Source organism: Felis catus, chromosome X (genome assembly GCF_018350175.1).
Source record: "Felis catus isolate Fca126 chromosome X, F.catus_Fca126_mat1.0, whole genome shotgun sequence".
NCBI classification, from domain to species: domain Eukaryota; kingdom Metazoa; phylum Chordata; class Mammalia; order Carnivora; family Felidae; genus Felis; species Felis catus.
In genome coordinates this window covers 105,609,883-105,623,793 of record NC_058386.1, presented here as the reverse complement: position 1 = coordinate 105,623,793, position 13,911 = coordinate 105,609,883, and the positions used below count along the sequence as shown (strand labels likewise).

Here is a 13,911-nt window from a genome sequence, read left to right as displayed (position 1 = left end):
TGCTACTAGCATCTGGTGAGGAGAGATTAGGGATGCCGCTAAATATCTTAACAATGGACAGGACAGCTCCCCACAAGAAATTATCTGGCTCCAAATGTTTTAAAGGGATACATAGTGTTTGATTCTAAGACAGTAAAGATTTCATTCAATCTAGTTAGTGTGCTTTGGTGACTTCAGTTAATGCCCACAGACTCTGAAGGGCTTGAGAAGATGTGGATTATATGTGTATGCCTTGTCTGTACATAGTTTCTCAAAACTCAGTAAAGTAATGTGCATGATTTTTGTTTTTGTGTTCCCATAATAATCAACACATTGCTGGGCATGTTAAAGGAATTGAAGAAAAGCCTGTTGAATTGAATTGAATCATCCTTATTCTCCACAATATAGTGAGATTCTTTGGTATTTGTCTCTGGTTTCTGTTAAATCCTAGCAGTGAAATCTGGGTAAAATTCTTTCTGTCAATAACAAATGAAATTAACTATAGAGTCTCGGGTGTATTGCAGAGTGAATGATTAAAAATCATCAGCAAATAGTAAGCTGTCTGCTGTGACCTTTTAGCTCTTGGTATTTTGACTGACGGTCCCCTCTTTACAGTTTAGTGAAGTTGTAAACAGACAGACACGAGACCCCCTTATGGGCCAGGCAGTCAAATACTGAATATGAAAAGGTCAGCGTCAAACTCTGCTTGCTGATATGACTTAGGCTGGCATAGAATTGGGAGGCCTGTGACACTGTGGATTTGAGCTATTGATTTAAAAGAAAAATGACAAATGGCTCTGTAGCAAATGGAATGGGAAAATCTTCAGTTTGAATCCTTTTGGAAGATTGGAAAGCAGCTCTGACTAAAACTTGGGCCTCTTAAGGTCATGCATATTTCAAGTAGCTAATGCCATGGATCTTGACTTTTTGAAGGCTCTGTCTAGGGTATTATTGTTGCTGTCTGCTTCTCTCTTTTTAAGAAGATTTTTAGAATCTTGCAGATACTTACTTCTCTCTTACTCTGGTAACAGGGCTGTCTTCATTATACAATATTAAACATAGAGCCCTTGGTCAACTTTTTCCGACTTTGCTCTCTTCTTTCTACTTTACATATCTCTCATTTTCATCTCTTCACCTTTGTGTTCACTATTATTTTATTCTTCCTACATCCTTTAATACTTGATTTCTCTTTAAAAAAACAGAGTTGAAGAATATAATAACTGAAATAAACAATACATTAGAGTGTATCGAGAGTAGATTAGTGGATGGAGAAGAACACATCAGTGATCTGGAAGATAGGGTAATAAAAAACATCCACACTGAACTTTAAAAAGAGAAAAGAAGTTTCTTAGGGTAGGCTAAGGGATCTTTTGGGCAACATAATACAAATATTTGCATTATAGGGGTCCCAGAAGAAGAAGAGAGAATGGAGTAGAAAATTTACTTGAAGAAATAATGCGTGAAACCCTTACCTAGGGAAGCAAGAGAGAAAGCAAAAAGTTATCTATAAGGGAGATACTATAAGGCTATTAGCAGAAGCTTTGCAGGTCAGAAGTGAGTGATATGATATATTCAAAGTGCTGAAAGGAGAAAACCTACATCCACGAATATTCTACACAGCAAGGTTATCATTTCGAATTGAAAGAGAAATAAAGAACTTCCCAGACAAACAAAAGATAAAGGATTTTATCACCTTGTAAGCCTTATAAGAAATGATGAGGGAGTTCTTTAAGTGGAAAAGAAATGGCCATAATTAGAAGTAAGTAAACTATGAACATAAAGATGTAAAATATGACAGAATATACATAAAACATGGAGAAGGGAATCCAAATTAAAAAAAATTAAATGTGTTTGAATTTAAATGACCATCAAATTGAAATGATATCAAATTACAGGATGTAGGCTACTGTATACTTAGGATGCTCTATATGAACTTCATGGTAATGGCAAACCCAAAACCTATAGTAGATACACAAAAAATAAATAGAAATAAAGCCAAACATAACATTAAAGAAAACTATCAGTCACAAACAAAAAGAACAAGAAAAGAAGGCACAGAGAAGAACTACAAAATCAACCATATCACAAATAACAAAATGGCAAGAAGTACATACCTATCCATAATTACTTTAAATGTAAACATAACATGCACCCCATTGTTTATAGAAGCCCTATTGACAATAGCCAAATTATGGAAAGAGCCCAAATGCTCATTGAATTATGAATGGATAAAGAACATGTGGTATATATATACAATGGAATATTACTTGGTGATCAAAAAGAATGAAATCTTGCCATTTGCAACAATGGATGGTACTAGAGTATATCCCGCTAAGCAAAATAAGTCAGGCAGACAAAAACAAATATATGATTTCACTCATGTGTGGAATTTAAGAAACAAAACAGATGAACACAGGGGAAGGGAAAATAAAACAGAGAGGGAGGCATACCCTAAGAGACTCTTAATTACAGAGAACAAACTGAGAGTTGTTGGATGGGAGGAAAGTGGGAGGATGGGCTAATTGGGTAATGGGCATTAAGGAGGGCAGTTGTTGGGATGAGCACTGGGTGCTATATGTAAGTGACGAATCACAAAATTCTCCTGAAACCATTACTACAACATATGTTAACTACCTTGGATTTAAAAATATATATATAAATGGCCTAAGTGCTCCAATCAAAAGATAGGGTGGCAAAACAAATAGAACAAGACCCATCTTTGTGCTGCTCACATGAGACTCACCTCAGGCCTAAAGATACATACAAGCTGAAAGCAAAGGGATAGAGATGCATTTATTTACCATGCAAATTAAAGTGGAAAAGAAGAGCCAGGGTAGGAATACTTATATCAGACAAAATACATTTTAAAACAAAAACTATAACAAGAGACAAACTTTAACAAGCAACAAAATGTAACTGATTTATTTCTATTCTTTTGTGACACTTGGATATGTCCTACATTTTTTAAAAATTTTCCATCTTTTAAAGTGCAGTCCACATGTTAGAATAGCTAAGGAAAAAAAAAAAAACCCTGATAATGCCGAGTGTTGGTAAGGATGTGGAGTAACTGGAATGCACCTACCTTTCTGGTAGGAGTGTAAATTGGTACACACATTTTGGACAACTTTTGTCAGTAACTACTAGTTTGAATATATGCTATCTTATGATTGAGCAGTTCTATTCCTTGGTACATACACAACAGAAAAGTGAACATATGTTTACCAAAAGATATGTACTAGATTGTTCACAGCAACACTACACATAATAATAAAAACCTGGAAATTTCTTAAATATACATCAATAGTAGAATGTGTAAATAAATTTTGATACATTTACAAAATAAATACTGTATAGCAATTAAACTAACACACGAAAAAAATGGTGTTTCACAGCACCATTTGTTGAGAGGACTATTCTTTCCTCACTGGGTGTGTTGGCTCCTTTGTCAAATACTAGTTGGTTGGTTAGGTTGGGGGTTACTTCTGGGGCCTATACTGTGTTCCATTTGTTTATGTGTCTATTTTTATACCAGTACCATACTGTTTAAATTACTATAGCTTTGTAGTATAGTTTGAAATCAGGAAGTGTGATGCCTCTGGCTTTGTTCTTTCTAAGAGTTACTTTGGGTATTTAGTCTTTTGTGGTTCCATGCAAACTTTAGGAAATTTCATGTTTTTATTTTTGTGAAGAATACTATTGGAATTTTGATAAGGATTACAGTTAATATCCAAAATATATAAATAACTCATACAGCTCAATAAGAAAAACAACAACAATAAAAACAATGCAATAAAAAATGGGCAGAGGAACTAAATAGACATTTTTCTAAATTAGACATTCATATGACCAGTGGGTACATGAAAAGATGCTAAACATCATTAATGATTAGGGAAATGCAAATGAAAACCACAATGAAATATTACCTCATACCTATTATAATTGCTATCGTTGATGAGACAAGAGATATCTAGTGTTGGCAAGGACATGGAGGAAAGGGAATTTGTGTATAGATGGGAATATAAATTGGTTCAATCACTATGGAAGACAACATGGAGGCTCCTAAAAAAGTAAAAATATAACTACCATATAACCCAGCAATTCCTCTTCTGGGTATATATCCAAAGGAAATGAAAATAGGATACTGAAGAGATACTTGTACTCTCATGTTGATTGCAGCATTATCTACAATAGCCAAGATATGTAAGCTACCTAAGTTCTTATCAGTGGATGAATTTATAAAGATGTTGTACATACACGTATAATGGAATTTTATTCAGCCATGAGAAAAAAAATGAAATTTTGCCATTTGTGACAACATGGATGGAGTTTAAGAACATTGTAGTAAGCGAGACAAGTCAGACAAAGACAAATATTGTATTTTATCAGTTATATGGGAACCTACAAAAGCCTATCTTGTAAAAAGCAGACAGTAAAATGGTGGTTATAAGGGGCTGGTGGGTAGAATATGTGAGATGTTGTTTAGGGGCACAGACTTACAACTAGTAGATACATAAGTCCTGGAGATATAATGTACAATACAGTGAACATAGACAACAATATTCTATTATAATCATCAAGCATGCCAAGAGACCAGATCTTAGTAACTCCCACCACAAAAAATAATTGTATGATAGAGAAGCTAACTATTACTATAATGGCAATCATACTACAATATACAAATGTATCAAGTCAACATGTTATATACCTTAAGTTTATACAATGTTATATATCAAATATATGTCAATAAGAAACCCACACATGTAACAAAAAAAGTGAAGCCCTTAGGCTTTATTGACAGATAAATAGATAAAGAAGATATTATGGAGGGCATTTGTTATGATGAGCACCGGGTATTGTATGTAAGTGATGAATCACTAAATTCAACACCTGAAACTAATATTGCACTGTATGTTAACTAGCTGGAATTTAGTAAAAACTTGGAGAAAATAAGGAAGATATGGTCTATATAGAGAATGGAATGTTATGAAGCCACAAAAAGGATATCCTGTCATTTATGACAACATAAAGGACCTGAGGGTATTATGCTAAATAAGTCAAACTGAAAAAGAGAAATATCCCATGATTTCACTCATATGGTATCTATAAAACAAAATAAATGCATAAACAAACAAAAAGCAGAATTAGACCTATAAATACAGAGAACAAACTGACTGTGGCCAGCAGGGTGGGGGGATGGGCAAAATGGGTGAAGGACAGTGGGAGTTACAGGCTTCCAGTTACACAATGAATAAGAGAAATAAAAGCTACAGCATAGGGAATATAGTTAATGATATTGTAATAGCATTACATGGTGACAAATGGTAGTTACACTTGTGGTGAGCATAGTATAACGTATACAGATGCTGAATCACTGTGTTATACAACTGAAACTGTTTTAACATTGTGTGTCAACTATACTCAAAAAAATTAAAGCTAAAAAAGAAAAAGATGAAAGAAGCGAACTGTATAAGTATATAAAAATGTAGAAAGTTGGAAGGATTGATAGAGGGTGTTGCTTAGTGGTATCAAACAGCATAAAGCATTTAGGGAACAGCATGAAGTAGGTGTTGGAAATATTCATGTTTCATGCTAAGGGATCTGAGCCTCACAGAGCATCTTTCCAAAGATCCCACATACAATAAGTGGTAGAGCTAGAATTTGGATCCAGTTCTGCCTGTCTCCAAAGTTGGTGTTCTTACCCTCTAAGCCATACTACTTCTTTGAAAGGCTTGGTATTTGAGATAAGCATAAAGCCCAATTAGTTTGTTTGTGGAGGAGGAGGGTCAAGTGAATCAGGACAGTTACTTTCAGAAAGAGGGGACTACATTTGAGATGGGCCTTCAGGTAGAGGCAATCACTAGGTTAATAAAATAGCACAACAACATGGGTACAAATTCCTATTTTGTGGAAACTTAGGGTATCACCAATAATTTCCAAGACATGTATGAAATGTTCAAGAACTTCTCTATGGGCAGCTTCACAAAAATAACCTTAGCATGTTATAATTCCCACAAAATTAGGAAATTGAAATAACAGACCATTTTCTTCACTTGATTTTTTTTGTTAGTCACACTTATTGACAGTGCTCTTGACTCTCACAAATAGAATTATTAGCAACATTTCAGCTTAAACATACAGTTAGTAACACTGTTCTCAAAGGCAGCATGCTGTTTTGTTGCCCTTTGTATATATGCAAACATGCGGCCCCATTCTTTGAATTCCCAAATGAAGTTCCCCAGGCCTTTTGAGTCCTAATAAAAGCCAAGCTTTGAGCCCAGCAGCCTTTATGGAATTCTTTTCCACTGAGCTGTATTACACAGCACAAAATAGGTAACCTGTCTCAGTATTATATTCTTATGTTGATTTTTAGCTAAAATCATGCATTTTATTTTTTAAAATGTTTTTCAAATTTTTATTTATTTTGAGAGAGAAAGAGACAGAGACAGAGAGACAGAGAGAATCCCAAGCATGCTCTGCACTGTCAGTGCAGAGCCCAACATGGAGCTCTGTTTCACAGTGTGATCATGACTTTAGCTGAATTCGAGTCAGACGCTTAATGGACTGAGCCACCTAGGCGCCCCTAAAATTTTGCGTTTTAAATCGGGCCTAATATTGTTAGATTTTTTTTGTTGCCACTGGTATTTCAGTTTTCTTTTTTTCTTACAATCCTGGTAAGAATGTAAAGCATTTTTGGGCTATGAGTTATTCCGTAAAAGTGAATCTTCCAGGCAATTGAGATTTACCCCTAGAAGGTTTTGTTGACAGCAGGTGAAATTTTGGCTAATGACGATTGAGGACCAGTATTTCTATAGATGCCAGCTGGGCTGATATTTTCTCCCCAACTTAATTGCTTGTTTACTGAAGCAGTCAATACCATGAAGGCTCTAGTCTTTAGCCAGGCATGTTAACATATTACTAAATGATAAATTGTATCACTGATGCTTCTTTTGTTCCCAAGTCTAAGATTTAACACTATTTTAAAAACAGAAAACTGTACATCATCATAATGTTTGTCTTTGTATTTCTGGCTAGAGTTTACCTCGATACACACATTCTAAAAGGCAGCCCAATGAATTAATATAGAGTCCCATATAAGGTGTGTGTGTGTGTGTGTGTGTGTGTGTACCAACTTTTTTTCTTTTCATATGGAATGCAATTTTATTTTGTGTCATATCAACTTTCTCCTTACCAATTACATATTCTGTCCTGAAGAGTTATACCCTGTATATAATATAAGAGTTATATTAACCAGTTTTGTCTATCAGGTTAGCACATAATTTTCTTAAGTTAGTGTTGCAGGCAATGGTCTCCACATTTGGTGTCCCTCTTCTATTTTCTTCCTGCAAGCCATGTTTTTCACACTGAAGCCTGAGTAATGTTTTTAAAAATATAAAACTGATCTTGTCATATCCCTTCATATAACCTCTTAATGGTTTCCCATTCATTATAACCTACATTGTATCTAAACATGTCCCTGCAATTTACAAGACTATGTAATATGGCTCCTAACCAGCTCTCCAATCTACTCCACTTTCTCTCTACCCTTTGCACACCACACTCCAGTCGTATTGGCCATCTATTTTTCTGCTTGGCTTGCCATAAGCTTCTTCCCACCTCAGAGTTTTTATAGTTGTTATTTCCTCTGTCAGAAACAACCTTAGCTGTTCCTCCAAATGTTTCACATGGCTGCTTCCTCCTTACCATTTAGATCTCAAATGATACCTCTTTAGACAGGCCTCCCCCAAATGTAGAGTAGACCCTAGTTACCCTCTGTTCAATTAATTTATCTTCTTCACAGTAAATTATCTATCTCCCATTACTAGAATGTAATCTTTATGAGGGTGGGGTCTTTGTTGTATCACATGAACCCCGGAATGTAACATAATGCCTGGCATATAACTTTTGGTCAGTAAAAACAATGAATTAATAGAGAGGGAGGGACTTGTGATTTTATTTATTTATTTTTTTTTTTTAAATTTTTGAGAGGGAGACAGAGTGTGAGTGGGAGAAGGGAAGAGAGAGAGACACACACACAGAATCAGAAGCAGGCTCCAGGCTTTGAGTTGTCAGCACAGAGCCCGACGCCGGACTTGAACTCATGAGCTGTGAGATCATGACCTGAGCCGAAGTTGGATGCTTAACCGACTGATCTGCCCAGGCGCCCCCTGTGATTGTTTTCTAAATTGAGGTTAAATTGGTATATAAAAATATATAAGTTTCAGGTGTACGTTATAATTTCACATCTGTATGTACTACAAAGTGCATCAAAAGTTTCATTATCATTCATTACAATTGATCCCTTCACACATTTCAGTTGCCCCAACCCTCTTCCCCTCTGGTAACCATCAATATGTTGTCTGTATCTGTAAGTTTGTTTTCATATTGTTTTGTATGTTTGCTTTTAGAGTCTACAGATGAGTAAAATCATAAGCTATTTGTTTCTCTCTGACTTATTTCCATTAGCATAATACTCTCAAGGTCCATCCATGTTGTTGCAAATGACAAGATTTAATTCTTCTTTATGTCCAAGTAGTATTTCAGTATGTGTGTGTGTGCACATGTGCATGTGTGTATTCATATACTACATCCTACTTATCCATTCATCCATTGATGGGCACTTGAGTTGCTTCCATAATTTGGCTATTGTAAATGATGCTGCAATGAACATATAATCCAGCTATTCTAGTTATTCCAGTTCTGGGTATTTATCTGAGAATATTAAAATCCTAACTCAATAAGATATGGGCACCTCTATCTTCATTGTAGCATTATTTATAATAGGACTTGTAACTTTTGAGGTCATCACATTCAATGTTTATTTAGAAGTGAAGAAATTAAGGTGCATAGAGGTAATGTGACTCAGCCAATAAGGTACAGTAAATTAAAGGCAGAACTGGTTGTAAAACTAGCTTTTACTACAGTTTAGAGATTTTTACATTAATAAGTTAGAATTTATTAAATTATCATAAGCAACTTTTTTTTCAACAAAAGTCCTTCTGTTCAAAAGACCCTATTTGGAGAAAGTTATACTTAACCTAAATGCATGGCACTTTAATAACAGAACTTTCATCTTCTAGTACCTGCATGAAAATGTTTCTGTAGATACCTTTAAATCGTAACACCATCTGTGCCAAACAATTAGGTCATTCCTATGGCTCCACGTCTCTTTAGCATTGTATCACATTAGTCATTAATATAAATATTAGAACTAGATAGACATATATGGTTTTGAATACCAGCTGTGCTAGTTAAAACTATATAGTCTTATTTTTTCCTTGTCTTTGTTGATGTTCATTAAGTGAATTGTAGGTTGCTTATCCAATATACATTTTTAACAGTTATATTGATATATAATTAATATATCATAAACTTTGCACATTTAAAATTTAGGTTCAATTCTCAGGGCTGTGCACCCATACCTTAAAAGAGTTTAATAACATTTTTATCAACCAAAAAAGAAACACCATACAAATTAGCAGTCATTTCCCATTCCATCCTACCCATCTCCTCAGTCTTTGGTAACCACTAATGTATTTTCTGTAGCTATATATTTGCTTATTCCGAACATTTCAAATTAATGGACTCATATAATAAGTGGTCCTTTGTGGCTGACTTCTTTCCCTCAGCATTATGTTCTCAAGATTCATCCACAGTGTGGCATGTAGTATTACTTCATTCCTTTTAATAGCTGAATAATATTTCATTGCATGTATGTGCTACAATTTGATTACCATTCAGCTGACAAACATTTGGGTTGTTTACACTTTTTTGGCTGTTATGAATAATGCTGCTCTGAATATTTGTGTACAAACTTTTGTGTGGATATATGTTTTGCAAATCTCTTGGATATATATTTAGAGTGGAATTGTGAGGTTATTGTGTAATTCTATGTTTTTATTTGAGGAACTCTGAAACATTTTTCAAAGTGGCTGTATAATTTTAAATTCCCACCTGCAATGTATGAGGGTTCAAATTTTTCCACACATTCAATAATGTTTGTTATTATGCATCTTTTTGATAATAGCTATCTTGATGCATGGTAAAGTATCTTATTGTGCTTTTGTTTTGCATTTCTCTGATGGCTAATAATAAGCATCCTTTAATGTGTTTATTGGCCATTTGCATATCTTTATAGAACTGTCTATTCAGATCATTTACCTATTTAAAATTTTTTGTCTCTTTACTGAGTTGTAAGAAAATTTTACATATTTTATACCTAATTTAAAAATTTTTTTTAATGTTTATTTTTGAGACAGAGACAGAGCATGAATGGGGGAGGGTCAGAGAGAGAGGGAGACACAGAATCTGAAACAGGCTCCAGGCTCTGAGCTGTTAGCATAGAGCCCAACGGGGGGCTTGAACTCACGGACAGAGAGATCATGACCTGAGCCGAAGTCAGATGCTTGACCGAATGAGCCAGCCAGGCGCCCCTATACATAAATTTTTTAATGTTTATTTATTTTTAGAGAGAGAGACAGCAAGTGAGCGAGAGGGGAGGAACGGAGAGGGAGGGAGAGAGAAAGAGAGAGAGAGATACAGAGAGAACCCCAAGCAGGCTCTAGGCTGTCAGCACAGAGCCTGAGGCAGGGCTTGAACTCACAAACCATGAGATCATGACCTGAGCCCAAACTGAGTTGGACACTTAACTGACTGAGTCATCCAAGTGCCTCATAAATTCTTTATCATATATATGATTTGCAAATATTTTCTCTAATTCTGAGTTATCTTTACAATATGCTTGATGATATCCTTTGAACTACATACAGTTTTTTAACATGTATGAAGGTTTTGCTTTTTTTCTTTAGTCACTGTGGCTTTGGCATCATATCTAAGAAAATTTTAACTCAAGGTCAAGAAGATTTACTCCTTCATTCTCTTTTAGAGTTTTATAGTTTTGGCTCTTACATTTAGGTCTATCTTGCATTTTGAATTAATTTCTGTCTATGGTATAAAATAAAGGTCCACAGTCCTTGGATATCTGGTTGTACCAACACTGTTTCTTGAAAAGGCTATTTCCCCATTGAATTGTCTTGGCATCTTTGTCAGAAGTAAGTTGACTTTAAATGTAAGGGTTTGTTTCTAAAATCTAAATTCTATTTCATTGATCTATATGTCTATCCTTATTCTAGTACCACACAGTATTTTTTACTATGATTATTATAGCTTTGTAGTAAGTTTTGAAATTAAGAAGTGTTGAGTCCATCAATATTGTTCTTTTTCAAATTGTGTTGGATATTTTGGGTCACTTGTATTTCCAAATGAATTTTAGCCTCTCCTTACCAATTTCTACAGAAAGACAGCTGGGATTTTGATAGGGATTTTGTTGAAGCTGTGGATCCCTTTGATGTATATTGCTATCTTAACAATATTGTCTTCTAATATTTGAGCATGGAACCTCTTGCCATTCATTTAGATCTTTGTTAATTTCTTTCTACAATGTTTTGTAGTTTTCAGATATAACTTTTATACTTTTTTATTACATTTATTTTCCTCAGTACTTTATTCTTTTTGGTGCCAATGTAAATAAGATTGTTTCCTTAATTTCATTTTCAGGTATTTTAGAAGTGAAATGTGTTTTTGTATATTAATCTTGTTCCCTGAAATTTTCTTTAACTAGTTAATTATTTCTTGTTTTTTTTCCTTGTGGGATCTTTAGGGTTTCCTGTACACAAGATCATGTTATCTACAAATAGAGATTGTTTTACTTTTCTTTTCAATCTTGATGACTGTTTTTTCTCTCTATTCATTCTCTATATCTTTCCCTCTCTCTCTCTCTTCACTGTCTAGTACCTCCAGTATAATATTGTACAGAAATGGGACCCATAGATGTGTTTTGCTTGATCGTAGACAGAAAGCCTAAATCTTTCAACATTAAATATGATATTAGCTGTTCATTTTTCATAGATGCCCTTTATCATTTTGTGGAAGTTACCTTCTGCTTCTAGTTTGTTGAGTGTTTTTTTTAAATCACAAAAGGGTATTGTATTTTGTCAAATAATTTTTATGTATCACTTGAGATGATCATATAGTATTTTCCCTCTTTCATTCTATTAATGTGTATAATCTAGTACATTGATTTTTGTATGTTGAACCATCCTTGCATTTCTGAGATAAATCACACCTGATTGTGGTGTATAATCATTTTAATATGCAGCTGAATTTATTTGCTAGTATTTTATTGATTAGTTTGTATATCCATATTCATAAGGGATATAGGCTTATAGTATTTTTGTGATTTCATTGTCTGAGTTTGGTATCAGGGTAATGCTGCCCACATAGAATGAGTTGGGAAGTAATCACTGCTCTTCTCTTTTTAGGGAATAATTTTTGAAGGATTGGTGATAATTTTCATTAAATTTTTTTTAAATCACTTTCTTCAATATACAAGAAACACATGAGACACAAAGAAAGCCCAAGAAAGAGCTCAGTTGATGAGTTGGTAGTTTAGGGGTATTCAAAGACAATGACCCTTTCCAGTCTCCCAGAGAAAGAAGGGGTTGAGAGGACACAATATCACTAGGCCCCTGGTGAACCCAGTGCTAGGGCCACACACAGCCTAGTTCTTCACCAAGTTTTTAAAGTGCTTATTTTTCTTGTCCTCGTCCTGGCCCTGCTCCCACACTTGGCCTCAAGTTTCCAGAAGTCATCTAGTTCCCAGAATGGCCCCTTCATTTAGTGCCGTAGTATTTTCATTTGGGGGGGTAGGGGTGGAAGCCATTTACCCTGTTGTAGTGTCAGAGTTCCAGCGGAGTTCTAATCCTCTAGGATGGTGAGGGTGGATCTCCCTAGTATCTTGCCATTTGCTTTCCATCTATCATGCTTAGATCCTGAAGATCAGCAAGTCTCAGGAACTCTCAAGGATTTGTTGACACTTGGCCTACCATGGGGGTTTCTGAGGGCTGTCATGCTTCTTCCTTAGAGAACACTTGCTTGTAGGGGAGCCCAATCTGGCTCCAAGGTGGCATCTGGTCCTCAAGGGAAAACTAGGTGCCCAGAGGTAAGTCCAATTCAGAAGATGAAGTTGACTCTAGAGGCAGAACAGACTCTGGGGGAAGATTTGATTTGGGGGCTTTGTTCTCAAATACTTCACTCAGCTGTTTGACCAGTGGGCTTGAGAGCTCTCCACCGCTGGTCTTCATAGGTGTCCATGAAAAGCCAAGGGTAGAAGAGTGGGGATCTGAGTCTTGGGCCTGGATGGGAGAGCACAGGATGCAGCACTAGGTGAATGGCAGGGGCAGGGTGGGGGGGAATCTGCCACTGGGGCCAGAAATTTGTTGTGCAGTAGAGGTGCCAAACTGACTGGGGTACTCTTGGCTGTCGCCATCTCAGCCAAGAGGAATAAGGTGGTCCTGGTCTATCCTTTGTGAGTAGTCTTTAAAAATTATCACTTATTCTACTTGTTTACTTTTTTAAAAAATATAATTTATTGTCAAATTGGCTAACATACAGTGTGTAAAGTGTGCTCTTGGGTTTTGGGGTAGATTCCCATGGTTCATCACTGACATACAACACCCAGTGTTAATCCCAACAAGTGCCTTCCTCAATGCCCATCACCCATTTTCTCCTCTCCCCCACCCCCTTCAACCCTCAGTTTGTTCTCTGCACTTAAGAGTCTCTTGTAGTTTGCCTCCCTCCCTCTCTGTAACTATTTTTTCCCCTTCCCTTCCCCCTTGGTCTTCTGTTAAGTTTCTCAGGGTCCACATATGAGTGAAAACATATGATATCTGTCCTTCTCTGACTTATTTCACTCAGTATAATACCTTCCAATTACATCCACGTTGCTGCAAACGGCATGATTTCATTCTTTCTCATTGACAAGTAGTATTCTATTATATATATAAACCACATCTTGTTTATCTGTTCATCAGTTGATGGGCATTTAGGCTTTCCATAATTTGGCTATCATTGAAAGTGCTGCTATAAACATTGGGG

General features: G+C 35.6%; 1 pseudogene; it reads right to left on the bottom strand.

The window, feature by feature from the left end:
• Positions 1-12,535: 12,535 nt before the first annotated feature.
• On the bottom strand, positions 12,536-13,303 carry LOC101089500 (annotated as a pseudogene).
• Between the last annotated feature and the right edge of the window lie 608 nt (positions 13,304-13,911).